Source organism: Myodes glareolus, chromosome 12 (genome assembly GCF_982192425.1).
Source record: "Myodes glareolus chromosome 12, mMyoGla1.1, whole genome shotgun sequence".
Classification (NCBI taxonomy): domain Eukaryota; kingdom Metazoa; phylum Chordata; class Mammalia; order Rodentia; family Cricetidae; genus Myodes; species Myodes glareolus.
This window is the reverse complement of record NC_142037.1, coordinates 28908624-28934105: the sequence shown is the minus strand read 5'-3', so window position 1 is coordinate 28934105 and position 25482 is coordinate 28908624. Positions and strand designations below refer to the sequence as shown.

At 47.6% G+C, this 25482-nt stretch overlaps 1 long non-coding RNA gene across 1 annotated transcript; it reads right to left on the bottom strand.

Annotated features, from left to right (window-relative positions):
• Positions 1-346: 346 nt before the first annotated feature.
• LOC125392388 (uncharacterized) lies at positions 347-25482 on the bottom strand. Its single transcript, XR_007229485.3, has 3 exons — positions 25453-25482; positions 24087-24220; positions 347-539 (listed from the first exon to the last, which is right to left on the bottom strand). It is a non-coding gene; the product is annotated as an uncharacterized LOC125392388 (long non-coding RNA).

The following is a 25482-nucleotide window of genomic DNA, read 5'->3' as shown; positions in this document are numbered from 1 at the left end:
TTGTTTGTTTGTTTTGAGACAGGGTTTCTCTGCGTAGCCCTGACTCTTGGAACTCCCTCTGTAGACAAGTCTGGCCTCGAACTCAGAGATCCACCTGCCTCTGCCTCCCAAGTGCTGGGACTAAAGGCGTGCACCTCCACGTGTGGTCTTCTAAGTGTAGTGGCCCGTGCTTATAATCCTAGCACTTAGGAGGATGAGGTAGAAAGATGGTGAGTCTAAGATTATATAGTGAGACCCTAGGTCAAACAATAATAATACAATAAGAGAAGCTATGATATCCAACCCTAAAATGTCTCTTCTGACTTGGATTCTCAGCTGGATAAGAGAGAAGATTAGCCAATAAAAATACAGTGAGCTGGATCTTTTATTGGGGGCATCATGGTTTTTTGCCGGCACAGACGAAGAGGCCTTCCAAATGACTGAACCGGATGGGGAGCAGGACACTGGTGTTCAGAGACTGGGGAAGGTGACAGGCTGAGGAACAGTTAGGTCTTCAAGGATGGAGGGTCCCTCTGCTCAGAGCTGATCTGTGGGATTTTCTGGAGGGAAGGACACAGGTTTAGCACAGCCTCCAGTCTGGCACTGATGAGGGGATCAGCTTTCAGGGTGAGCACATGACTTAGTCAACAGCTTTGGTATGCCAACTGCTTAACTCCAGGATTTTAACTCGAGATATCTTTCTCTCCGTTGTTTCGGTCTCTCTGGCCCTCTCCTTCTCCCTGGAAGAGTCTTCCAGGCTGGATTAGTCTTTTTCTTCGTCTTTCTAAGACAAATGGCATTAGCAAATGACACCCGTAACCTCCTTATTCTCCAATTTCCAGGGCTGCTTTTGGGCTCTGACTTATTGGGCCTTTAGCACTGAATGTAATCTCTGTAATCTTAAAGCCCCTCTCAGCAGCTTCTGGCCGTCACACTCCGCACTCTTCCCTCATCTCCTGACTCAGACCACTCTGTTAGCTGTGACGCAGGCGGTACCCTGATTCTCAGAATGACAGTTGATCTTTATCTGCTGGCAACAGGTGTACTTTCCATATGTGCTCCGGAGTACAGGCGCACACACTAGAGCACCCCAGCTCCCGCTCAACACACTTATTTAAACCTACTCAGTCCAAGGTGAGGAAACTGTAATGGAGGCTCTTCCAACACCACAAATAAACTATGCCTAAGAATAATCCCAGCCGGGCTGTGGTGGCGCACACCTTTAATCCCAGCACTCGGGAGGCAGAGGCAGGTGGATTTCTGAGTTCGAGGCCAGCCTGGTCTACAAGAGCTAGTTCCAGGACAGGCTCCAAAGCTACAGAGAAACTCTGTCTTGAAAAGCCAAAATAATGTAATATAATAATAATCCCAATCACCCTCATCTCTTCCTCACATTCTGCCCCCTCTCTGCAATAATGGACACTGGTCTAGTGACCTGTGTGTGTCAGACATCTACCAATGGTCTTTCTATCCCTTCCTTAGTCCTGCCCCTTAGGAATAATGGGCCCAGTACACCAACACGAACCCTTAACATGTAGACTAGGGCCTTCTTGTCATCTCTCAGTAAGTCCCTACTGCTCTCTAACTGAAGTCCCAGTTCATTAGTAGAACACTTTGCTCCCCTGGGGCCACATTTACTTCTCTGGCCATCATAACTCACACTTTCCCACACTTGTACCCTAGCCAGGATGGCCTGTTTGCCCTGGGTGAGACCATCCTGCTGTGCCCCGCACTGATGCCCTACCTGGGTCTTTTCCCTGGCTGCGATGTGCACCGCACCCTCCTTGGCTGGCATAATGCCCATGCATTCTTTAAGACCATCTCAGAGGACGTGTCCTGGGAACTCTCTGACTACAGCATAAACTGACACCCTACATCCCCGTACTCCCCACGACCCATAGAAAAACCTTTCTGTGCTGTGCTGGGGGCATCTGACTGCAGCCACTGGCTGAGTTCAAGGTTTGGGTCTTATCCAACTTTGAGACCTTATTCCCTATTTTTACGCCTGGCCCAAGTGGGAACTTGATACCCTTTTGTCAGACGGAACCAAGTTAAACTGTGGGATTCTTTAGAAGAAGGGAGGAGAAGAGCGCCTGGTGTTGAAGCCAAGGTGCGGGTGACAGAGTTCTCCCACTCTCTGAAGAAGACTTCTGCGGCTAGGAAGAATGCCCAGATCAGCAGGCTGAGAGGAAGAACTGACAGACAGAATAGAGAGGGGACACAGCAGAAGCTGAAAGACACCACAGGGCAAGCAACCAGAGGAATCCAGAAAGCGTGGTCTGGAAATTGTATAGGGACTGTTAATTCCAACCTGGAGAAAAAAATCTATATTTCCAGTTTATGCATGGCCACAGGCTGAACCCTGGAGGTGAGACGTTTGTAGACGTTGGAAGGCGGAGTGACGGCAGACACACTGTGAGGTTATTAGTAATGATTAAACGCTGCAATGTAATTTTGACTATATGGGAAAATAGCTTTTGGAGACCTCTGGAATTCACGATGTGTGGTGAGACCCACACTTCTCTCTGAAACACTTTAGTGTAAAATACACAATGGGTTTGGAGGGTAAATGCTGCTCTGAGAACCTGCGAGTTAGAGGCCGCAAGTTCACAGAGAGATGACAGCTGTTGAGTTCCCGCTGGTAGAAAAGAGGAAATTTGCGAGGAGGTGCCTACATTTGAGCTCAACTCCTTCGTGGCTTTGTCATACAATTGGTTATTTCTTCTTAGTGAAGTCTGCATATTCAGTCACAGTGGTTTAAATGACAAAAAGAGAGGCCTGGCAACCTAATTACCATCCCTTCAAATACTCCAAGTTCAGTCAGGGTCATCTTTAAATCTCCTGAGGGGAAAACTTTCTCCTACTTGTCACCTGACCTGGCTGTGCCCTTGAGAGTCACCCAACAGAGACATTGCTATCTTCATTGGTTTTCTATTGTTGTGATATAACACCATGATCAAGGCTACTTATTGAAGAAGGAGTTTATTTTGACTTATAGTTCTAGAGTCGGTGAGTTCACCCTGGCAGGGAAGCTTGGCAGCTGGGGCAGGAAAAGAAGGGCTCATATCTTAAACCACAAGCTGGAAACAGAGAGAAGCCCACCCCGCAGTGACATACTTCCTCCAGCAAGCTCACACCTCTTAAACCTACCCAAACACCACCACCAACCCTGAGCCAAGAATCCAAACATCTCAACTTATGAGGGGAACATTCTCATTTAACCCGCCATAACCACCCAGCCTCCTGATGTTAGCAATACAGGTTCTGTGGACACTTGCCAAACTGCATTTTTCCAACATGAAGACTTGTCCCCTGCAGCCCTGGCATTGGTTGGTGAGCTGGTTCCTAGATCTCTACACCACCAGGATGGGTTTCACACATCTGTCACACGTGAGCCTTTGGGGAAAGGAATGCACAACGATGGGACCCACTGTGAGTGGTCCTCACGTTGGAGCTGCAGGAGCTCCTGGAGACCACTTGATTCCAACAATCTTACTTATTAAGATGGAAACGTGAGCCCAGAGGAGGAAGATACTGATCACTCACACGCAGGTTACCTGTGGGATGGAATCAGAGCCAGGTTCCTATCCACAATTCTGGGCCCATTTTGGACCTTGACTGCTCACAGAACTGCTCATTTAAACAGACTTCCCCGAGACACCGGGCCCCACTCTGCCTCTGTGAGGGAGGATGGTTTTGTATGCCTGTTTCCTCCCCTAATATATGAGTGTAATTAAGCTCACAAATGTGAAAGGAAGGGTTATGGTATTCTGCACTGTACAGATCCAGTTAACTCAACAGTGCCAGCAGCTTCGTCACTGTGAATGTCACCAATACAACGATGTCACCGGCCCAGTCATGCCAGAGTAGGAGAAATTCCAAGTTATAAAGTGACAGCAGCAATTAGCAAATGACCGCTTCAGACACACACCTCGGAGGCCAGCAGTGAACAAACAGCTGCCCCCCCATGTTTCCCCCCACCAGGCTTACCCTGGTGTGTATTAAGTTGTCTTGGTTTTGTGTTTGGGGCTGTTTGCTTGTTGTCTTCTCCTCTTTATCTCCTGTCCATTTCATTTTTGACAATTTCTATTCCCACTTCTGTGAGTTCACTCATTTTCCCTGGTAATGGCTAATGATTCGTCCCTCCCCGTCTTTTATGTGGTGGATGGTTGGTTAGCTTGTTCCTCCACCTCTAGACGTGATCGTAGGGTCTGTTTTCTTCTTCCCTGTCTTTATCTAAAATGCTCCTGCTTCTTCTTTCTCTTCTTGGACACGTGGAAAGTGCAGCAGCAGTTGTAGCAGCTCGGCTGTGAGTCCTAAAGGCCGTGCCATTCCCGGGTCTGTTTCTGTTCATCATGGCTTCTATTTTCCTGCTTCTTAGCACATCTGCAGATTGTTTAGTTTCATTTATCCTGCAGCGCCAGTGTATGAGTGTTTGTCTGCATCTCCATATGTGTACCACAGTGCATACAGTGTCTGTGGAGGCCAGAAGAGGGCAAAGGATTCCCTGGAACTAGAGGCACAGATCACTGTGAGCTGCCATGTGGCTGCTGGGAACTGAAATCAGGTCCTTTGCAAGAGCAGCCAGTGCTCTTAACCACTGAGCCATTTCTCCAGTTCCTTTTAACTACTTTTTGTATATTTTATTTTTTCTGTGTGTATATATTTTCTGCATGTGTGCCTACATGTACCTGTGCCCCATCCCCTGTGTGTGTGTGTGTGTGTGTGTGTGTGTGTGTGTACATATGGAAGCCAGAGGTTGGCATCTGGTATCTTTCATCACTTTTCCGTTTTGTTTATTCTTATTTTTATTTATTTATTTTATGTGCATGAGTGGGTTTTTTTTTATTTTTTGTTTTTGGGTTTGTTTATTTGTTTGTTCTCTTGGTATGCATGCATGTCTATGTACCAGCTGCACGCCTGGTGCCTGCAGAGGCCAGAAGAGGGCATTGGATTCCCTGGAACTGGAGTTACAGACCATTGCAGGCCACCCTGTAGGTGCTGGGAACTGAACCCAGATCCTCTAGAAGAGCAGCCCATATTCTTAACAGGGTCTGTCTGAACTCAGCGCTCAGAGAATGGCTAAATTAGCTAGTCAGCAAGCTCCAGGATCCTCCCACCTCCACCTTCCCAGCACTGGGCACATACCGCCACAGGAGCTGAGCACGTGAAGCTGGGTCCTCAAGATCCATCTTTCCAGACCTTCTTTGTGATTGTGGAATTTTATTTGTTTGTTTTTGTTTTGTTGATTAATTGGTTGGTAGGATTTTGTTTGTTTATGGGGAGTTGCTTTGTTTTGAGATGGGGTCTTGCTGTATTCCTCAGGTTGGCTTTGAACTCATAATCTTCCCATCTCAGCCTCCCAAGTTCTATCCCAACTTTGTATGCACTCTGATTTCTTAATTGTCTACGTGAGCTTTGCCTTCTCTGGATTCTGGATCTTTTATTGTACCTGAGCTTTCATTCAGGAGACCAGATGAGCGACAGGAAAGCAATTTCTTCCTCCCAAGCCTTGCACAAAACTCACTAGTGCCAGAGCAGCCTCAAGTGCAGGGCAAAATGAACTAATTCCCACTACCAAAGCCATCATTTCTAAATGTCCGTGCACCACAGGAGCTATTCCTGACCCGTGAGGGCTCTGATGATGCCCATTCTGTCAAGAGGCTTCTTCCCTGAGCACTAGGCAGCTCCTGGCACAAACGAATCCCTCTGTTCTCTGCTAGATAGGAAAGGAGAGCCGGACAGGTCTGTTGAACTCCCTGTGCAGAGGTCCTCATGCATTCTCTGTTCTGAACTGCTCCATGCATCTGCCCACCAGGCTCCCCATGGGTTACCCTTCTGTTGAAGCCCAAGGATTCCCAAGAAAACAGGGCAGAACAACCCTTCTCTCCAAAGCCCCGTCCTGTGCCTCTCAGTCCTTGTCCAGGACTGCTAATGTGCCTGTCCTGGTTTCCATTTCCTTAACGTGGGAGTAGACTTGGTCCCTGCTGTTCCATTCTGGCCGGTGATGGAGGTCAGTACTGCTCAGACTTTAGAACAAAGCTGTTTATACTGGCTAGCCTTGGGCCTCCAAGGATCAGAGGCCTATGTAGCTGCTGTCACTTAACTGCTTCAAGGAATCTGAACCCAAAGCCACCTCAGAAGAAGGTAGCACAGAGGTAGTTTTGGGGACCGATCCTGGTGAGATGATCTGAGCCCTGAGTGGAGCTAATCTCAGACTTCTTCACTGCACAAGAGAGGAACCAACAAGATGGCTCAATGAGTAACGAGGATTGCCACCACGCCTGAGGACCTGTGTTCAATCTCTAGGGCCCACATGGTAGAAGGAAAGAACAGATTCTGACAAGTCTCTCACTCTCTCTCTCTCTCCCTCCCTCCCTCTCTCTTTTCTCCTCTCTCTTTCTCTCTCTCTCTCTCTCTCTCTCTCTCTCTCTCTCTCTCACACACACACACACACACACATACAATTTCTAAAAAGAGAAGACCCAAATCCCTCCACTCAGGCTGGTGGGGTCTGGGTTTCCAACACTGACAAGGACCAGAAGGGCATCTTTACCTGAATATGGAGCTGGAGAACTGACTCAATAATTTAAGAGTGTACCCTGCTCATCCAAAAGACCCAAATTCAGTCCCCAGCACCTAACATCAGCCTACAATTCCAGCTCCAGGTCACTCTATCCCCCTCTTCTGGCCTCTGTGGGCACTCATACAGATGTGGCATACATTCATACAGACATGCACACACTCACAAATAAAAATAAATCTTCAAAACTGTATATAAAGCTAGATATGATGGTGCGTGCATGTAATCTTAGCATCTCAGTATCTGAGTTCCACACTCAAAAAAAAAAAAAGTTACATGAATAACAATAGTTGTTGTACAACTGTGGTAAAGGATGCTGGGAGTAGTCTGTGGAAAGGGGCCCTCAGGTCTGCACGCAGTAGGTGTTCAACAAATACTGTTTAATTCCTGGACTCGGATACTGGCTTCTTGGTCTGGGCTTCAGAGCCAGCCAGTCCGCCACCGCCGCCGCCCCCCGCACCCCCCCCCCCCGTCGCAGTGCCCCCCTCCACCAGTCACCCATTCCTTTTGGTGGCTCGCAGGCCTGGTTCTGGGGCTCTCTGAGCAGAGTCGGCTTTACAGCTAATATCCCTCCACCTGCGGGCGCAACTAGCAGAGGTGTCACATTGGATAAGCTCCATTTAGTTTGGCGGCACTGCGGCGGCGTTTAAATGATTCAAAGACAGATCGCTCCCTCCAGCAGCCCCCCTCCCCCAAGGATTTCTGCTCTGCTGAGTCCGCAGGCCGTGCACTAAAGAAACAGGGACGGAATCAGCAGGCAGTTTCTCACACAAGCTGAAATCAGTTCCAGTCCTTCTTCTCCACCCATCACACCCCATTATTCCCTGCTAATTGCAAGCCCGGTATTTCGGGTTAACTCTTTGAGAACAATGGCGGCTTTGATTGCTGGAAAGGTGGACCCCTCCCCTTCCTTGTCACCCTCCCCTCCACCCACCCCACTGTCCCCAGCTGATTCAGTCTGTCTAGGATTCTAAGGGTTTCAGATTTTAAGACTGGGTCTCGTGTAGCTCAGGTTGGCCTCAAATTCACTATGAGCCTCAGGCTAGCATTGAATGTTTGATCTTCTTGCCTCAACCTCCTGAGTGCTGGTGTTACTATAGTCATTCCCTACTAAGCCTGGCACTGCCACCCTGTATTCTGAGGGGGAGCCTAGGATGGGGCAGCTGGTAAGGTTCCACCCAGAGACGGTGAAGTCTTGTCTTTAACTGGTATCTGAATGCATCAGCCTAGAAATCTGGCAGGATGGTGCAGGCCTGTTATCTCAGCACTCAGAAGACTGAGGCAGGAGGATTCCCAGTTCAAGGCCAGACTAGGCTACACAGGAGACTCTATCTCAAGCAAACAGGATCAAAGTAGATGCAGCTGTTTGCAAAGCCATCTGTCATACTACCATGGCTGGGCTCAGTCTTGACCCCACACCTCCGCCAAATAGGAATAAGGCTCCTCACCCCTTAGCACCAGACCTGGCCTCCCCCTCCCTCACCTGGGCAGTTTGCCCACAATGCTGAGTCTACTTGACTGTTGGGTGGCTGAGGAAACATTCTTCCAGGGATGCCTGTGTGTCATCCCTACAACCTATTGGCCTAGATTTCAGGTGGTGCTCACCTAGGACAAATAAAACTAATTGACTACTGGAGAGAGAGTCCTGTGGGTAAAAGAGTGCTCACTGTGAACCCCCAGATCTCTTGAGAAACTAGGCTGAGTCGTGTGCTTGCTAGCCCAGCACTATGGAACTTGAAGACAGGGGCATCTTTGGGGATCGCTGGCTGTCAGCCTACCTCCAGGTTCAGTGAGAGACCCTGTCCCAAGGGAATAGATGGTGATGGAGTCCAATGACTAAAATCTGGCACACTCTTGTGTGGGCATGTGTGCCCCACCCTGGAAATACACTGCATATATACACAAAACAGAACAACTAATGATAAGATATTTCAGCTTGCCTGATTTTTTACAGGCAAAGGTTCTTGACTCTAGCACTAGAATTTGGATTCAGAGGGAGCAAGGCAGAGTGGCTCTGGAGACATATGAGCCTGCCCTAGACTACACCCTGGCCCAGAAGACTGATGTCAGTCACTTAACTGATGGTGTAAGTAACCTGAAGGACTTCTGTGCCCTGACTTCCTTCACTGCGCTGGAGGGCTGTGAGGGAGCCGCTTACTGGGAAGACTGGGGACATATGAACTTGTACTGCTTTTGTAACCTTCTTGGGAACCTGCAACCACTTTATATTTCAAACCATCCTGCCTGGGTTCCTTGAAAAATTGGACTCATCCAAGAAGCTTTATGTTATAGGGAGGAGCTGGCCACATCCCGCTGCCCAAGAGGAATGCGGGCCCTTTGTTCTGTCCTGCCCGGCTAGCTTACACCTGAAATAATTACACAGAAATTGTATTCATTTAAACACTGCCTGGCCCATTAGCTCTAGCCTCTTACTGGCTAACTCTCACATCTTGATTAACTCATTTCTATTAATGTGTATTGCCACTTGACTGTGGCTTACCAGCATGAGTCTAAGCAGGGTCTGTCTCAGGCAGGAGAATCATGGCATCTCCCTGACTCTGCTCTTCTTCCCAGCATTCTGTTCTGTCTACTCCACCCACCTAAGGTCTGCCCTATCAAAAGGCCAAGGCAGTTTTCTTTATTCAACCAATGAAAGCAACACATAGAAAGAAAGACCTCCTACAGCTTTGGAAGAGGCCACTCTGATTTGCTTCCTTTCTCAAGATATCCAAGTCAAGCTCGTTCTAACGTGTCTAGTCCTTAAACACAAGGAGGGGAAAGCACAGCACCTTATTTCTATACCTCCAAGGATGCTGGAGACACGGGTCCCCAGAGAAGGGGAAGTGGCGGTATAGGACTGTCCCCACGAAGAGTCTTCGATTTCTTCCCACATACTGAGGATGCCCAGTGGTTCTGTAAGAATGATCAAAGATGACAAAAGCCCGGGTTTGCACGGGAGGGATGCTTGGGGTTCTGGAAGCCAGACCACTGTGTCAAGGGTTAGGAAATGGGGTTCAGAGCTAGCGAGCTAAGAGTTACTATCAAAATATGTCTGGCGTCAGTGTGACTGTGTCATGACACCACCCCACGACTCCCCTAATCAAGGAGGCATTTCTGGACTCCTGGCCTCAGCGGGATATTCCTTTCCAAGCTCCCAAAGGTGGGATTCAGATGGTCTTTGCACAAAGCAACTCTTTAAATGTGTTCAGCGTACCTCAGAGTAAGAAGTGTATCTTTAACAATAGCCGGGTATGCACACGCCTGAGTGCTTAAGATACAGGAAGCAGAATCCTCAAAACAAGGCTCACCCTGATGGTGCAACGTGTTCCAGTTCTCTGCCTATTTCTTCCCTTCCTTTCGCTGTCACTATTGAAAAGAAAAGTGCTGCTTTGTCATAGGACAAGCACTAGATGCAAGGAGTGCTGGGGGCCTAAGGGGGCCTCAGAAGAGGTGGTAGGTTACTAGTGGGCTATACTTACTCATCACCTGGCCCTTCTGGAATTGTGGTCCCAGGCGGTCTTAACTCTATGGGTCGCTCCACTGAATTCTGATACCCAGATTCCAGGCCCAGTGGGCATGCTCAGCTCAGATGTTCCTGGTATCGATTTTAGGAACAGTAACTTACATATATTACATCACTGATACCCCCCAGAACCTCCAGGCAAAAACAGAAGAGTTGTCCCTTTGTTACCTGATAAGAAGAGAAAGACCAGGTAAGATAGTGAAGTGCTTAATATGCAGGCAAGAAGACCTAAGTTCAGATCCCCTGCACCCACAAAAAAGCCAGGCAAAGTGGCTTGTAGCAGTAATCCCGGTGCTGGGGAAGTAGCCACAGGAGGGTGCCTAGGGGCTTGCTGTCCAGCCTGTCTAGCCAGATCAATGAGGACCAGGTTTGTTGGGAGACTCTTCATGAAAAGTAAGGTGAAGAGATTGAAGGGGATGCCTGACATTGACCTCTGGCTTCTTCCCACTCATACAGAGATGGGGCAAAAGGGGAGGGAAGGGAAAGGAGTGAGGGGAGGGGAGGGAGAGGGACGATCAGACTGGTTGATGATTTTGTCAAGGTCACCTGCAGCCATTATTGCCAGACTTGGTCTTCTGGTGTTCTTTCCATCGAGAGTGTCTGTCGTGCCCTCCCCAGCATGTGTGTGTTCTCTGTCCGTGGACATCTGCATCCTTCCTCTCCTCGTCCTTGTACGTCTCCTCCAGCCCTCCAGCTCTATCTGAACCAGGATGGCCCTAACTGGGGGGAGTTTCTAATAGTCACTTTACTACAAGAAGGGGCTTCAGCCAGTGCTCGCTTCCAGAGAGCGAGTGAGACAGTTAAGCCATTTATACAGGCGCAGCCGCTGGCTCGGGAGGAGCAAGTGCAAAGCCCAGGGCCTCGAGCTCTCCCAGGACCTCTCTGAAGATGCTGTGGTCAGAAATGACTTCAGCGCCTTCCAGGAAACGTGACTGAAATGCACTGCTGGTGGCCGAGGGCTTTATTAATTGACTGTGTTTGCTGCTTCTTCAAGACAAGGAACAGTCACACTGCACCAGAGGAATCTCAAGCCCTGTGTCTGTTCCTGGTCGCAGGCTCATCTATCTAGGGTGACTGTCAGATATTCCGGGATTTGTTGTATTTGGGATTAAATGTGGGGACGGAGGATAAAATTAACAGGGCTTCTATAAATATAACTTCTCTGGTGCTCGTTAAAACTCTGGGGTCACAGGAAGTCTGCCTTCCAACAGGACTGTGTGGCGTGAGCCTGTTTCCTTGAGACGTCTCGCCAAGATCTAGCTTTGCCCCATTAAAACTAAATAAATAATTTCCACAGAAGCTATTTTTTGACCCTCTTTGCCAAAAGTTTTGGGAGAAGAGGCCAGCACAGAAGCCTCACATGCGTGTTTGCTATGGCGGCCTCGGGCTCAGTGGGAAGAGGGCTTCTTCCGTAAGCTGTTTCATGACAGATGAAGTTCAGTTGGCAAATCAGTCCACAGAGAAGGACCCAGGAGGGCCACCATCCTGGTCACTTCTGACAGGCAGCTCCATGGCTTCACAAATGTCTGCTCCCCATAAAGAACATGAGGGGAGCTTGGCTACTCAGTGGGATCTCATTGAGCTGACACAAACGTAAGATGGTCACCTAAATTTGACTTTCAGAAAAACCTGAATAATTTTGATTGTTTTAATATTTTTATTTGTTGACGGTTTGTCTGTTATTTTATGGGAATAATAATAATAATAATAATAATAAGCGACAAAAGACACATGAAGGTCAGAGGACAGCTTGCCACGTCAGGGTTCATCTACCATGTGGGTTCTGGGGACCAAATTCAGTTCTTCAGTTTTGGCAGCAAGCATCCTTACATGCTGAATCATCTTTTGGGCCCCTATTTTTGCCATTGTAGACAGTCTCACTAGGTAGCCCAAGCTGGCTTCCAATTTACAACCCTCCCATCTCAGACTGCTAAGTGCTGGGATTATAAAGTATGCAAGTAGGCCCAGCTAAGTACTTTTTTTTTTTTTTTTTAGCTAAAGGTATGTTGTGAATGATCTTTGGAGCATCTATGTTAATTACTACTTGTGATTTACCTGAAACTCAAATCTAATGGACCATTCTATTTTGCCGTTGTTTTGTTATTATTGTTGTTGGCAACCCCTGTTAAAATGCTCCATCTGCTAGTCTCTCAGGAAATCTGATTTCTAACAGGATGAGGACGGGCAGTTATGAGCTTAGAAAGGAGCTTTGGGGCCTGGTGCATGGCTGACATGAGAAGAATTTGTTTCACATCTGAAAAGGTGCTAATCCAGACATCTGGCCCCATGAGGAGGCTACGCCCTGGCTCATGGGAAGGCTGAGGGCTGGCGCTGACTCCAGGCAATGTGGGTCGCACCCCTCCCTCCAAAACAGACTACCAGAGTCTCTCTGGATGGACCCAGGAGGGAGTTTACAGCCCCTCTATAGCCCTGCTGAGCAAGGGAAAGGCAGGAATGGACAGCATGGACGCAGAGGGAGAGGAGAGTTCTACACAGTGATCTCAGAACACTGACTTTTACTGGTGCGTTCACGAGTTCAGGAAGCTTTGGGGCCAAACATCAATGGGGAGAAAACCATGGAAGGACCAGAAGAGATTTTGTCAGGGAAGGAAGGAGAGCAAGGCGCCTATGGGACTTCAGGGAAATGTACTCCTGACTGCCAGGGAGCCCTTGCCTGGAGAGAAACCTGTCTTCTTTCCTTGGATTTGCATCCAGTTTAATGAGAAAATAAAGCCAACCTTCTGGAGTCTCCTCAATCTTAACTTCAGGACAAGGACCCATCCCACCACCACCAGTCAGCACAAAGCCTCCAAAATCTCTACTGAACTCAAATTCAGGCTCCAATAAAACCAGCACCCACGTCCTACCAACTCTGGTATCAATGGTAGGTTTTTTTTTAATTAATTTTTTTAGGCTAGCATGCAAAGCAGTAGGTTTCTTTATAGCATTTTCATACATTTCTGTCCTTACATTTTGTTCTCATCTGCTCCCTCATTCACGCCCTCTGCACCTACTCTGGGGCTTCCCGTCCTCCCCACAAAAAGTTCTTCCTTCTACTACCCCAACTTCTAATAGCCTCCTCTTCTGAGCTTCTTTTCAGTTTTTGTCTTTAAGCTAGCTTTCGTATGTAAGAGAAGATATTGTACTTTCAAAACGTTAAGGGACCTCTATTGGCCTACACCAGCAGTTAACAATAAGAAAGTGTTGTCCCCAGGATATGTGAGACAATGTCTAGAGATGTTTGGAGTTATTACTCCATGAAGGAAGAGTAAGACCAGGGATACTGATCTTAAATAAACAGACTACAGTACACAGGCCAGCCCCTATCCCACCAAAATCTCAGAGAAGTGCCTGACCCAAAAATACAGCCTGGGTTGTTCACTTAATTCCTTCACTCAATCATTGAGCATCTTTTGAGCAATATAGTGTGCCCTGGATGTTGGACTAGACAATAGGCCTTAATGAAAACAGGGCATGGTCTCTGGGGGTAACCTTTCACAATATAAAGGAAGGAAGGCTCATTGTGCCTAACAAAGGACACTACTCTGGGCATGGGGTTGGGGAAGGGTGGATGAAGAGAGGCAGGAAGGAGAAACTGTGCCTGGGAAGATCTGGGGAGGTTGTCTAGACAAATGCATTGGAAAAGAGCTACAATGAACGGGTGCTTGATGGGCAGAGGCCCAAAGAGGGCAAAGTAGCATGGCAGGTTCTAGAAGCCACGGAAGTTCTGGGCAGCAGTGAAGGGGATTGGGGAGTCCAATGTGGAAGACTTAAGGCTACATGCATCCTGGGTCCTCCTGCAGCTGCTGAGGATGAAACATAGGTCGATGATCCTATGCAACCCTAACAAACTTAGCTGAGGGTGGAAGACAACCTGGAGTAGGAGGTCAGCCCGAGAGGGTGAGAAGGTAAATGACAAAGTCCTGGAGGCTAAAGGAGAGAACAGTGAAAGGCAAAATTGGAGAGTTCTAAGATTCAATGCGGATACAACTGAAGGGCAAGGATAGATGCAAGGATCTGGAAAATGACCAGAGAAAGATGAATGCTTATGTGGTTGATGCAGAGAAGGAGCCAACGCAGGTTGGGATAAGATGTATTAGTCTGCTATGGCTGCTGTAACAAGCGCCACTGATCTTCAGTAACAGAATGGATGAGGATACAGCCAGGCAGTGGTGGTACATGCCTTTACTATCAGAACTCAGGAAGCAAAGGCAGATGGATCTGAGTTTGAGCCCAGCCTAGTCCACAGAGCAAGTTCTATGACAGTCAGAGCTAAACAGTGAAACTCTGTCTCGAAAAACAAAAACAAAAAAATAAACACACTGAACGTATGAGGTGAGAGTTGGGACCATCACCAGGAGGAGTAAGCCAAGCATCTTCTAGCCACTCCCAGGAGCTGTCAAATTTCACTGATTAATAAACCTTGACATCATAGGCAAGAAGACAGTAGCTACTTTCCACAGACGAGGCAACCAACTGTTCCTCTTGGCCAGAATAAAAAAAGAAACACCCATCTTTTGAGTAATGACGACTCTGTGGCGTGTGTTTTACATCGCAAGCCATTTCGTTCTCACAGTGAATCTGCAGCTAGCTATTGCTGTCCTTGTCACATAGATTCAGAGACTAGAAGTCAGAGATGTCAAAACTTAGCCCAAGCCTACTATCAGGGCCTCTCCTGCACTTGAACTTGCTAACTAGAAAAGTCCAGTGTTCCCTGACATTGTATCTCCTGGGAGAGATTTGACTTTATGTTACCATACGTCCATCGCCCAAACTCCATCTCACCAGAGACGTGCCCATAGAACAACAGGTAGCCTTCAGGACATTGGAGCCTCCGGTCAATATTTGCCTAGTAATTCAGGCAGGTAATAAACAGCTTATAGGTAGCCTCCCTTGTACCACACAAGCTTCCTTAACCAGGAAAGCCCATGTAAGCCTAGGCTCGAGAGTTTACTCTCTAGATCCATGGAACAGAGGTAACTGTCCTGGCTGTACCTTAAATACCCAAGGAAGCCTTGAATGGTCTGGATCCAGGCCACCTCCAGAGCAGCTGAGGTAACGCTCAGGTGTTAACATTCCCATAGAGGACTTCACACACAGCTATGGTTGAACAGAAAGCCTACAATCAATTGATGCGGTAAACATTCTTCATTGCTTCTCATCCCAAGGACCGAAATGAGAGTTACAGCATTCAGTTAGGGCCTCTTTCCCTCTGCATGTACATCTACAGGATCCTACTTCTAATGTCACTGTGCAGATGGACACATGACCCAGGAAAGGTGTGCTACTCAGATACATGTGATCAATCACAGGTACACATGTTCCTCACAAGCCTCGGAGACGAAGGCTCCAGACCTGGGCAGACCTCTGTGGCTGGGGAGTCAAGGCCAGTCACTGGAGTTTTCACATGTCACCCCCACATCAGTACCTCTCTGGGAAGGGTGACACCTGTGCACACTAGCACACAGAGAGGCAAGGGGCCTGGTCGTTCTCCTGCAACCTCCTCCCTGAATGAGGTTAGGAAAGGGCTCAGGATGACCATCCACGGTCCTGGTAGCAGAAATACAGTATGACCACATGGTCTCTCTCCAAGGAGAGTCACATCCGACATGCTTCTGAGAATATCAAATGTGTTCACAAAGTCAGTTCCACCATTATGGGGGAACAGTGGGGTTTTCCCCCAGTTTTGGATAAGAGGAAACAAAAACAGAAGTTTCTTTTCCCCGATTAAAAACTGTGGTAAGTTAAATATGTCTATGATATGCCATGTAAACCCTTCACACGTAAAGTTGAGGTGTACTACAGGCATAGCCAATGTTACACAACCACCCCCACCATGCAGCCACAATGCCGACCCCCATTCTGCTGTGTCTCTCTGAGCTGATTGCTCTAGGGACTTCACCTAAGTGTACCCACACAGTCTTTATCCCTTTATGACCGGTGTACATCACTTAGCACAGTGCCGTTGAGGTTCCTCCATGTCTGAGCATGTGCGTGAGTCTCTGTTGTGGGATTAGTGTGGGAGGTCCTTCTGTCTGTGTCTTGCTTTTATTGGTTAGTGAATAAAGAAACTGCCTTGGCTTGTTGATAGGGCAGAACTTAGGTAGGCGGGGACAACTGAACTGAATGCTGGGAGAAGGAAGGTGGAGAGTGAGGGAGATGCCTTGTAGCCCCACCGGAGATAGACGCCAGAACTTTTCCTGGTAAGCCACAGCCTCATGGCGATACACAGATTAATAGAAATGGGTTAAATTAATATGTAAGAGTTAGCCAATAAGAAGCTAGAGCTAATGGGCCAAGCAGTGATTTAAATAATATAGTTTCTGTGTGATTATTTCAGGTCTAAGCTAGTTGGGCAGCTGGGAATCAATAGGTGGCCTCCTCCCACTACAGTGGGATATCTGTACATTGAGTGAAAATGTATTCCCATGATTGGTGTAATAAAGAGCTGAATGACCGGGAGAGAGGAAGGAGGTATAAGCGGACTTGAGGGCAGGGAGAGAGAACTCTGGGAAGAAGAAGGTGGAGTCACCAACCAGATGCAGAGGAAGCAGCATGAACAGTATGGAGAGATGAGGTAACGAGCCAGTCAACAGAATGTAGATTAAAAGGAATGGGTTAAGTTATGAGAGCTAATGGGACAAGCCTAAGCTAAGGCCACGCTCTCATAATTAATAATTAGTCTCTGTGTCATTATTTGGGAGCTGGCAGTGGAAAAGAAAATCCATCCACAATTTCCTTCCTTCATATAAAGCCCAAATTCTCCCTTTTATAGGATGTTATGTTCGCTTATCCACTCACCCATTCACAGGTACTTGGGCTGGCTATCAGAACAATGTGAAAGTGCTATCAAACATTTCTTTGAGACCCTGCTTACAATACTTTGGGACGTGTACCCAGAAGTGTAACTGATTGGTTAAATGATAGCTCGGCATTCAATTTCTTTTTATATTTATATGTGTATGTGCATGTGTTGGTATGTATAAGAGAACATATGTACATGTGGCATATGTACATGTGCCAAGTACCATCCATCATTTTTGAGACAGGTTCTTTCCTTGGCCTGAAGCTCATCAAGTAGGACAGGATGACTAGCTAGTGAGCCCTGGGGATCTCCTTGCACTGGGATTACAAACATGCACCACCATGCCTAGCTTTTTTTTTTCCTTTTTCTCTTTTTTATTTGTTTTTGTTTTTGTTTTTTGAGATAGGATTTTTCTGTAGCTTTTGTGTCTGTCCTGGAACTAGCTTTTGTAGACCAGGCTGGCCTCGAACTCACAGAGATCCGTCTGCCTTTGCCTCCCGAGTACTGATTTTAAAGGCATGCGCTACCACCACCTGCCGCCCCCCTTTTTTTAACATCATGCCCTAGTTAGGGTTTCTATTGCTGCTATGAAACATCATGACCAAAATAAAAGTTGTGGAGGAAAGGGTCTATTTGGCTTATACTTCAGCATTCCTGTTCATTCACAAAGGAAGTCAGGACAGGAATTCAAGCATGGCAGGAGGTGATACAAAGGCCACAGAGTAGTTCTATTTACTGGCTGGCTTCCCCTGGCTCCCCTGGCTTGTACAGCTTGCTTTTTTATAGAACCCAGAACCCACTCCCTTTGATCACAAACTGAGAAAATGCCTTGCAGCTGGATCTCATGGAAGCATTACTTCAACTGAGCCTCTTTCTTCCTGATGATTCTAGTTCATAACAAGTTGACAGAAATCCAGCCAGCACACATTGGTTCTGGGAATTGAACTCATGTCCTCATGCTTTCCAGGCAGACACTTTACTGACTGAGCCATCCCCCTGCCCTGATTTAATCTTTAAAGAGTCCTATCCAGTTTTTTACAGTGGTTGTACCATGTGTCTAATCGTTTTTTTTTTCTACTCATTTCCGGTTTTAGTTGTAAGCAGTCGTCCTTATGGATGTGGTGTATGGATGTGATTTGTGGTTTTTATCTCCCAAGTAATTGATGAGGCACAGCACCTTTCATTGGCTTCACAGCCATTTCTAGACCTCATTTGCAGAAATTTGGGATGCAGAGGCTTTACGCAACCACTGTGGCAAGGCTAGGTTCACATGCAAGCCTGCATTTGCATAAACTTGCCCTCAACCACTAACACTGGGATAACCCACGTGGAAGTCTTCAAATACTATCTCAAAAGCAGTAAGTATATAGTGTCAGTTAGGCTACCTTCATATATTATAGCTGCTTATAAAACCATTGACCTGACTGGATCTCTATGACTTTCCTTGACACTAGTGCTCATTACCTCCATTGACATTGCTGCCACTAATACTTCATTTGCCACCATGGCTATTATTACCTCCGTCGACGCTACTGCTATTGCTACTGCAGACATTACTGCGACTATTACTACTACTTACATTGCTGCTGCAGCTTTGGCTGCTATTACAAAACTTCCCAAGGTGGGAATCCGCCAATCCTCTCTCAGAAGACAGCAAACCCACCAATATGACAAAGCACAGGCATTGTTAACACCTTCTTGGCAGTAGGCGGAAAGATCGAGCAACACACCCGGCAGCTTGCCATCATCTGCCACTCTGGCTCCAGGGGCTCTGATTCTCTCTTCTGGCCTCTGCTGGCACACGCACACACAAATATGTGCACATAAACACACAGGTACACACAGGCACGTAGAGGTGCAAATGCACATACACATAATAAAATAAACCTTTAAGAAGTTGCTAAAGGGGCTGGAGAGATGGCTCAGTGGTTTAGAGCATTTGCTGCTCTTGTAGAAGACCTGAGTCCAATCCCCAGCACCTGCATGGCAGCCCACAACCATCTGTACCTCTAGTTCCAGGGAATCCTTTGCTATCTTCTCCTGGCCTTCATGTGGGACACATGTGTAGAGGCAGATAGACACTCATGCGCGTAAACTAAAATAAACAAATCCTAAAAACAAGGGAAAAATAAAAATAGCTAAAGACAAGACATCTCCCAGGTCACCTCCAAGCAATGGGAACTGTGAAGACTAAACTGCCCAGACGCTGACATCTCTCTTGTGCTATGACTTTCCCATGAAGACTCATAACTGATTCCACAGCACCCCAAGACTCCTTCAGTAACATCCAGCTCCTGAGACATGAGAGTCCAGCATCCCACCCTGTCCAGTTACCCCAAAATCGTCTGACCGGGTCTTCCTTGCTGACCCTATACCCACAGGCCCTGGACAGAACCAGGCCACCAAGACCACCATAGATGCTCAGCCATGTGCCGGGAGAGGGTGAAACAGAGGGAAAGTTACTGAGGCAGAACGGAGGTGAATGGAGCCAGAGTGTTCTTGGGAAGTGAACAGAAGTGAAGCAACGAAAAGCTGCCAGATTTACTTCCTTAGGGACATGATATGTGCAGCCTCCCTACCAGCTGTGCACTCTCCCAGTCCGAGCATCTGTAAAATAACAACTAAGTCCAGCTGAGCACTCCCGAACTCATTTACACAGACAGTATCTCACTGAATCTTTGCAGCATCTCCCTAAAGCAGGTCATCCCTGTCACTCCTGTTTACGGGGACAAAGCTAAACTGGACAGCACCAGGATCTGCGAGCTGACAGCCCAGCCTAGAGTCAAAACCCTTCTTCACTCCAGCGCTACAGGGTTTCTTTACCCATACCCAGACCCAGAATCTGACAATGTCTCTACACTGGGGGTGGAACTCTCAAACCATTCAGGGCCCAATTTGTCACACTCAACTCTAAGCAAACTCTAAGCATCAGCCCAAGGCGGTCATGCTACAGACTCCAGGGCAGATACAAGCTTCCTGTCTTATTCCCAGTGTTCCTGTTCCAAAGAGTCCAACCAAGTGCTCGGGCCCACATCGGTCCTAGCAGTCAGCCTCTGTCAGACCCATGGGAAAGAAGCTCCTGGCCTGCGTGGCTCTCTCCATTCTCCAAAACCACCTCCATTATCTCTTTTTCTTCTCCAAATCACCTCCAAAGTCTTTTCTCCCCCCCTCCCTAGCCTTGGCTCGTGGAGGCTGCCCGAGCCAAGTGCAGAGCAGAGTATAATAAAGTGGAAGGAATTCGGAGTTTCTAGGCAACCTAGCCAGGAGGAGATAAAGAGCAGGGAGGAGTAAAGACAGCCAGAGTGCTAAAAGAAAGAAAAGACAGCTCCCAGCTGGAGGGACTCTCTGTGCAAAACTCCCTGTAAGTGGCCAAGGAACGGCAGATGAGCAAGGCCAGCTCTCTAGGCTAGGGATGTAGCTCAGTAGATAGACACCTTGGGCGATCCATCCCTGACACTGAATAAACCACCATGGCACTACACACCTGTAATCCCAGCACTGAGGAGATGCAGGCAGGGGCATCAGAAGTTCAAGGTTATCCTCAGCTATACAACCTGAGATACATGATAGCTTGTCTCCAAATAACTACTACAAATAAACACACGCGCTCAATGAGTGCCCACCGTTGTCCCGAGAGGTGAACCGTCCCAAGAGGTGAACATCCCCTTCGTTCGCTCCCACCCTGGGCTCCCATGAGCCTTGTCCTGATGCTTTGAGACACAGAGGGAAACGATACTGTTGAGGGGCTGCAAAGGGAACAGGAACTCACTGGAGCCACAGAAAACCTAGATGAACTAGAAGGCGCCTAAGCCGCTGGAACGCGCTCAGTGCCCTCGGTGCTCAGTTCCATAGGGCGGAACAGAGCCTCAGTGCTCACGTGCACAGATGATGCTGGAAATGTTGCCACCGAGCTCCATCCCAAGATTTGAGCCAAGAGATTAAATCACGTGTTCAGGAAACTCGAGAGACCACATGTCTTTCCTTTTCACAGGTGAGGCACCGGAGGTTACACGCTCTCTCCGTCCTGCTACAAGCGTCTTCACCTGCTACTGCAGGAAGGACATGAACTCTGGGCCCTTCCTAGTCTGCTTCATTGGCCCCGACTCCAATCCGCTCGTTGCTTTGGTCTTCCTCCCATTTCCTCCATCCTTACCCTGGGAGGAGAGCCTTCTCCCTGTCACTCTGAAGAGAGTCTCTACCAACCATGTGAGAAGGATCTGTCTGGACCCTGATCCTGGATCCTCTAACCTTCCTCCGGCTTCCTATATCTCTTGACAGATTCCAGCAACAGGAGGCCAAGTCTATCCTCGAAAGATGTTACCCCCCCGCCAGCACTCCCAATTCCCAAATGACTCCCAGAGTCCAGATGTTTTATGTCATAGAAAATAAACATCTAGATGATTTAATACTTCCTGCTGTGTCTCATTTGGCTTCTGGCACAGAGCTGGTTGGAGGTCACTCTGCCCCTTAAGCCCGGGCCAGGGCACCTGTCCTGCTCCAGCAGGGCCACTGATGACCACTGATCCTGGCAATCACTCTGCAAGAACTATAGACCCAGGGCTGTAAGAGACCTCCACACCCATGGGTGATTTGCTAAAATAGCTTGCTCCTCACTGGATCAGAGGTTCACAGCAAAATTTATAAGCCAGTTTCAAAGAACGCGTGAAGGCCATCCTGGAGAGAATAGGGATTTAAGGTCTAAAAAGGCCCCAGAAGTGCCAAAATTCCAAAACTGAAGGCTATCCGCCCTTCTCCTACAGATCCCGAGGGAAAGAAGGAACACAACACGTTGTGCGTTCCTAAGAAGCATTGGCTGAGTCTAGCGGCCTGGGAGGGGGCCAGTGACTGTTCAAGGCCTCAGTACCATACACCACGATTCATATACAATTCACATGACGGCGGATGTGCCAGCTCACAATGACTTGGTGATTTAAATGGTCCTAACGCCCAAATACAACACTTTCCTCTTTTGTGTGTGACAAAGCTGGCATGAAGACACCGCCTGCTTGGGTGGCATGAATGCCGAGCACCTGCAATTGCATACACAGCGTTGGCGATGACGGCAGTGAATGACGGCGACTGTGATTCTGGTGTCCTTATTTGCTATACTCGCAAATTATTATCTTAGCATGCTCTTCTTCTACTTATAAAAACCCTTGCTGCAAAAAAATATACTCTTGCTTCCATCCACTTCACACACCTCACTTTTACTGTTTCCCTTGATGACATCAAATGCCACCTCAAGCAGCTGACCTGTGCCATCTAGATATATGTCACTCCTCCATGATATCGTGTATCCACGACATCATCTAATGACGTCATCCAAGGATCACGCCCCAGCCTATAACACATGCATGGCTGTGTTTGGGAGTGTTTTCCTTGGTTTGAGACAAAGTCGCATGTGTTATAGATTCACCTGGACTTGCTGTGAAGCTGAGGGTGACATTGAACACCTACTCCTCCTGCCTCTACCTCCAAAGGGCTTGGAATGCAGGTATATACCACCACACCTGGTTTATGTGGTGCTGGAGATTGACGCCCTGGCTTTGTGCATTCTAGGTAAGTATTTTATGTACATTGGTGTTTTGCCTGTCTGTATGTTTGTGTGAGGTTGGTGGATTCTAGGTAACAATGGGCTGCAATGCGGGTGCTGGAAATTGAACCCAGGTCCTCTGGAAGAGCAGTCAGTGCTCTTAACCACTGAGCCTTCTCTCCAGCCGCCCTGGCACTTACATCTTGACACTAACCAGCAGTTGTCTAGTTGTACTTAATGCTTGCCTAACCAGAGGAAAATCACATCTGGTAATGGAATCTAGCCAGATACCTGTAGCTAGTAAAATCATGGATCTTAGCGGAGAACCTGCTCCGACCACTTCCTGGAGCCACTATAATTTTTAACTGCCCTTAAATGCTCTCTTTCTGCCTACAGGCAAGTGTGGTATCCAGCCCTCATCAAAGAAGCTTTTTGCTGGCCATAGTGGTGTGTACATTTATTCCAAACACTCGGGAGGCAGAGGCAGGTGAATCTCTGTGAGTTCGAAGTCAGCCTAGTCTACAGAGCAAGTTTCAGGATAGCCAGGGCTACCCAGAGAAACTGTCTTGAAAAGCAAAACAAATGAACAAACAAACAGAACGAAACTTCTTTTTGTAGCAGACTGAAATCTGCTGCTGCAAAAAGCCAAAGTTAGCCAAGATGCAGGGAGTCGCTGACTGCAGAGATTCCTCTACAGCTGACACCACAGAACTCCCACACCTGCAGCTGCGGGAACATCACAGGAAAGGGTCAGGGAGGATTGTAAGCACCAAAGGACCAGGGAGTCCGCAGCTGCATTGTATGTTCTATGTATGAGAGGGAAGCTACATGCATGAAACATCAACAACACAAGCTACTTAAACAAGACCGGAACAGAAACAACACCAGTTGACATACCAATATGGTTGAGAGGAATTCCATGAGACGCGCCCTGATGAAGTAATTATAAACTGCGGAGAGGAGGAATTCATCTTCCCTGGGGATGAGCCCCCTAACTGGCTAAAACTAAGTGGTCAGTCCTAAAACCTACACATATAAGCAACACGAAACAGACTCAGCAGTCTGCATTTATATATTTATTCCTCTGTGTGTGTGTGTGCATGCATGCATGTGTGTGTGTAAAACAGTAATAATTAAAGAAAAAGGAGCCACAAAATTGAAAAGGCATGGAAATTGTTAGAGGGGGGCTAAATAATATAATATTTTAATTAGAATTTCTTGAAATATCAACTCTCCATCCCCCCAGTTTGGGCACCCACCATTCTACTTTGGCTTCTGTGAATCCATTAACCCTAAGATCTATAACCCCCTTTCTTCTCCCTCTCTCCCTACCTCTGTAAAAGAAGGTCTCGCTATATAGCACAGACTGGACTCAAACTGCAAACCCTTCTATCCCAACATCTTAGTTACTTCTTGATGCTGTGATAAGACACCATGACCAAGGCAACTTATAGAGGAAAGAGTTTCTTGATGGTTGGAGTCCATGACCATCTTGGAAGTAGACATACAGTCATGGTGCTAGAGCAGTAACTGAGAGGTTGTATCTTCAGATACAACCATGAAACCAAAAGAGCTAACTGAAAATCTTCTCTACGATGGCTATTCTTGGTGGTCAACTCAACTCTATCTGGAATGAGCTACAATCCAGAAATGGAGGGCCCACCTGTGATCCGGATCTTGCGGCAGGCAACTCACATGCCTTTCTTCTGGATCTTGAGGTAGAGTAACACACTCCTTTAATCCAGGTCGAGGCTGGATGACACACCTTTAATCTGAGCCCCACCATCTTCTGGAAGCCTATGTACAGACAATGGGAGAAGGAAGGTTTCCTTCTTCTTTGCCTGCTTGCCCTCGCCTTGTCAGCCATCTATTCCTTCACTGGCATTGGAGCCTACTTCTTCTGGCTTCCAGCATATACAGAAGAAGAGCTGAGACACCCAGCCTCATGGGACTGAGCCACTACTAGATTCTTGGACTTCCCATTCACAGCTAGCTATTGTTGGATTAGTTGGACTGCAGCCTGTAAGTCATTCCAATAAATTCCTTAGGGATAGATAGACAGACAGATGGACAGATGGACAGACATACAGATAGATAGATAAACAGATAGACAGGTGGATAGATAGACAGATAGATAGACAGACAGACAGACAGACAGACAGACAGATAGATAGATAGATAGATAGATAGATATAGAAAGATATCCATTCCATAAATTCTGTGACTCTAGAGAACTCTAATACAGCCTCCAATAAGTCCACCCTTCTAATCCTTCCCAAACAGTTTCACCAATTGTGGACCAAGTATTCAAATATCTGAGTCATAGCAGCATTCTCCTTCAGACCACTACACTCAGGCTCCTGAGTTCTGGGATTACAAATGTGTGCCACCACAGTGGTTTCGTTTGGCTTCGTTTATCTTAATTGTGGGTAGCTTATCTCACTTGGTATGATGCCTTCAAGTTTGAATTTCTGGATTTAGGAAGCTTCTTAACCAAAGTATGGTGGCCTGGTGAGTCATCTTCTCTGCGAAGAGCCCCAGTGCTGGCAGCCTTCCCTAGGTAAGCCCAAGTTCATCCTCCACTCTCCCCTGCAGAACAGCCCTCCTGGCACTCCTACAGAACCCCCCCAAGCCTAGTCTCATTCTGCCTGTCCAGGCCTTGCTAAAGTTCCCCAAACTTACATCACTTTTCATTAACTTCTTTGGAGTCTTTGCCGCCACACAGGAATCCATCCCTACCTACCAGGGTGGTTCCCTGAGAACTCCTGGACCTGCATTGCCTCCTGGATGCTCTTGGCAGCTGCGGCACGGGGCTGACCACTGACCGCCTGTTCTTTACAGTACTCCATCCACACAACGATAGACATGCCCTCCTCTCCTCCTGGAAAGCAAAGGACGCCAACTCTGGTGGCCCTAGCTCTGCTTATTCAGGTTCCCTGAAAGTCTGCACCACCCATCACCAGCCCCACTCCCTGCATTGTCCAGGAGAGCTCCCCCATTTCCCCACCATTCCTGAGAGTGGAGCTTACCAGCTCCTTCTGTGCCCCTCATCACCTCAG